Below are 3,363 nucleotides of genomic sequence, written 5' to 3'. Positions count from 1 at the left end.
GGGCTGGCACCTTCCCTGTGGGAGAAGGAGCCGTAAGTTTGCCTTTTCAGAAAAAAGCTTCTGCCGAGAGCGAGCACCGTGACATGCTGAGTCTCTGGGAAAGCAGAGATCCCAAAAGCTGTTGTGCCTGTGGATAGGCTGCAGAGGGATAGTGAAAAACTGCATTAGTTTTCAGGGCTGGCACCTTCCCTGTGGGAGAAGGAGCCGTAAGTTTGCCTTTTCAGAAAAAAGCTTCTGCCGAGAGCGAGCACCGTGACATGCTGAGTCTCTGGGAAAGCAGAGATCCCCAAAGCTGTTGTGCCTGTGGATAGGCTGCAGAGGGATAGTGAAAAACTGCATTAGTTTTCAGGGCTGGCACCTTCCCTGTGAGAGAAGGAGCCGTAAGTTTGCCTTTTCAGAAAAAAGCTTCTGCCGAGAGCGAGCACCGTGACATGCTGAGTCTCTGGGAAAGCAGAGATCCCCAAAGCTGTTGTGCCTGTGGATAGGCTGCAGAGGGATAGTGAAAAACTGCATTAGTTTTCAGGGCTGGCACCTTCCCTGTGGGAGAAGGAGCCGTAAGTTTGCCTTTTCAGAAAAAAGCTTCTGCCGAGAGCGAGCACCGTGACATGCTGAGTCTCTGGGAAAGCAGAGATCCCCAAAGCTGTTGTGCCTGTGGATAGGCTGCAGAGGGATAGTGAAAAACTGCATTAGTTTTCAGGGCTGGCACCTTCCCTGTGGGAGAAGGAGCCGTAAGTTTGCCTTTTCAGAAAAAAGCTTCTGCCGAGAGCGAGCACCGTGACATGCTGAGTCTCTGGGAAAGCAGAGATCCCAAAAGCTGTTGTGCCTGTGGATAGGCTGCAGAGGGATAGTGAAAAACTGCATTAGTTTTCAGGGCTGGCACCTTCCCTGTGGGAGAAGGAGCCGTAAGTTTGCCTTTTCAGAAAAAAGCTTCTGCCGAGAACGAGCACCGTGACATGCTGAGTCTCTGGGAAAGCAGAGATCCCAAAAGCTGTTGTGCCTGTGGATAGGCTGCAGAGGGATAGTGAATACCAGCAAGATCTTTCAGGGCTGGCACCTTCCTTGTGGGAGAAGGAGCCGTAAGTTTGCCTTTTCAGAAAAAAGCTTCTGCCGAGAGCGAGCACCGTGACATGCTGAGTCTCTGGGAAAGCAGAGATCCCCAAAGCTGTTGTGCCTGTGGATAGGCTGCAGAGGGATAGTGAAAAACTGCATTAGTTTTCAGGGCTGGCACCTTCCCTGTGGGAGAAGGAGCCGTAAGTTTGCCTTTTCAGAAAAAAGCTTCTGCCGAGAGCGAGCACCGTGACATGCTGAGTCTCTGGGAAAGCAGAGATCCCCAAAGCTGTTGTGCCTGTGGATAGGCTGCAGAGGGATAGTGAAAAACTGCATTAGTTTTCAGGGCTGGCACCTTCCCTGTGGGAGAAGGAGCCGTAAGTTTGCCTTTTCAGAAAAAAGCTTCTGCCGAGAGCGAGCACCGTGACATGCTGAGTCTCTGGGAAAGCAGAGATCCCAAAAGCTGTTGTGCCTGTGGATAGGCTGCAGAGGGATAGTGAAAAACTGCATTAGTTTTCAGGGCTGGCACCTTCCCTGTGGGAGAAGGAGCCGTAAGTTTGCCTTTTCAGAAAAAAGCTTCTGCCGAGAGCGAGCACCGTGACATGCTGAGTCTCTGGGAAAGCAGAGATCCCAAAAGCTGTTGTGCCTGTGGATAGGCTGCAGAGGGATAGTGAATACCAGCAAGATCTTTCAGGGCTGGCACCTTCCTTGTGGGAGAAGGAGCCGTAAGTTTGCCTTTTCAGAAAAAGGCTCTAGCGAGAGTGAGCACCGTGACATGCTGAGTCTCTGGGAAAGCAGAGATCCCCAAAGCTGTTGTGCCTGTGGATAGGCTGCAGAGGGATAGTGAAGACCAGCAAGATCTTTCAGGGCTAGCACCTTCCTTGTGGGAGAAGGAGCCGTAAGTTTGCCTTTTCAGAAAAAAGCTTCTGCCGAGAGCGAGCACCGTGACATGCTGAGTCTCTGGGAAAGCAGAGATCCCCAAAGCTGTTGTGCGTGTGGATAGGCTGCAGAGGGATAGTGAAAAACTGCATTAGTTTTCAGGGCTGGCACCTTCCCTGTGGGAGAAGGAGCCGTAAGTTTGCCTTTTCAGAAAAAAGCTTCTGCCGAGAGCGAGCACCGTGACATGCTGAGTCTCTGGGAAAGCAGAGATCCCCAAAGCTGTTGTGCCTGTGGATAGGCTGCAGAGGGATAGTGAAAAACTGCATTAGTTTTCAGGGCTGGCACCTTCCCTGTGGGAGAAGGAGCCGTAAGTTTGCCTTTTCAGAAAAAAGCTTCTGCCGAGAGCGAGCACCGTGACATGCTGAGTCTCTGGGAAAGCAGAGATCCCCAAAGCTGTTGTGCCTGTGGATAGGCTGCAGAGGGATAGTGAAAAACTGCATTAGTTTTCAGGGCTGGCACCTTCCCTGTGGGAGAAGGAGCCGTAAGTTTGCCTTTTCAGAAAAAAGCTTCTGCCGAGAGCGAGCACCGTGACATGCTGAGTCTCTGGGAAAGCAGAGATCCCCAAAGCTGTTGTGCCTGTGGATAGGCTGCAGAGGGATAGTGAAAAACTGCATTAGTTTTCAGGGCTGGCACCTTCCCTGTGGGAGAAGGAGCCGTAAGTTTGCCTTTTCAGAAAAAAGCTTCTGCCGAGAGCGAGCACCGTGACATGCTGAGTCTCTGGGAAAGCAGAGATCCCCAAAGCTGTTGTGCCTGTGGATAGGCTGCAGAGGGATAGTGAAAAACTGCATTAGTTTTCAGGGCTGGCACCTTCCCTGTGGGAGAAGGAGCCGTAAGTTTGCCTTTTCAGAAAAAAGCTTCTGCCGAGAGCGAGCACCGTGACATGCTGAGTCTCTGGGAAAGCAGAGATCCCAAAAGCTGTTGTGCCTGTGGATAGGCTGCAGAGGGATAGTGAAAAACTGCATTAGTTTTCAGGGCTGGCACCTTCCCTGTGGGAGAAGGAGCCGTAAGTTTGCCTTTTCAGAAAAAAGCTTCTGCCGAGAGCGAGCACCGTGACATGCTGAGTCTCTGGGAAAGCAGAGATCCCAAAAGCTGTTGTGCCTGTGGATAGGCTGCAGAGGGATAGTGAATACCAGCAAGATCTTTCAGGGCTGGCACCTTCCTTGTGGGAGAAGGAGCCGTAAGTTTGCCTTTTCAGAAAAAAGCTTCTGCCGAGAGCGAGCACCGTGACATGCTGAGTCTCTGGGAAAGCAGAGATCCCCAAAGCTGTTGTGCCTGTGGATAGGCTGCAGAGGGATAGTGAAAAACTGCATTAGTTTTCAGGGCTGGCACCTTCCCTGTGGGAGAAGGAGCCGTAAGTTTGCCTTTTCAGAAAAAAGC

The sequence above is a fragment of the Accipiter gentilis genome, chromosome 28 (genome assembly GCF_929443795.1).
Source record: "Accipiter gentilis chromosome 28, bAccGen1.1, whole genome shotgun sequence".
Lineage (NCBI taxonomy): Eukaryota > Metazoa > Chordata > Aves > Accipitriformes > Accipitridae > Astur > Astur gentilis.
The sequence above is the reverse complement of the archived record's forward strand: the minus strand, read 5'-3'. Positions refer to the sequence as shown.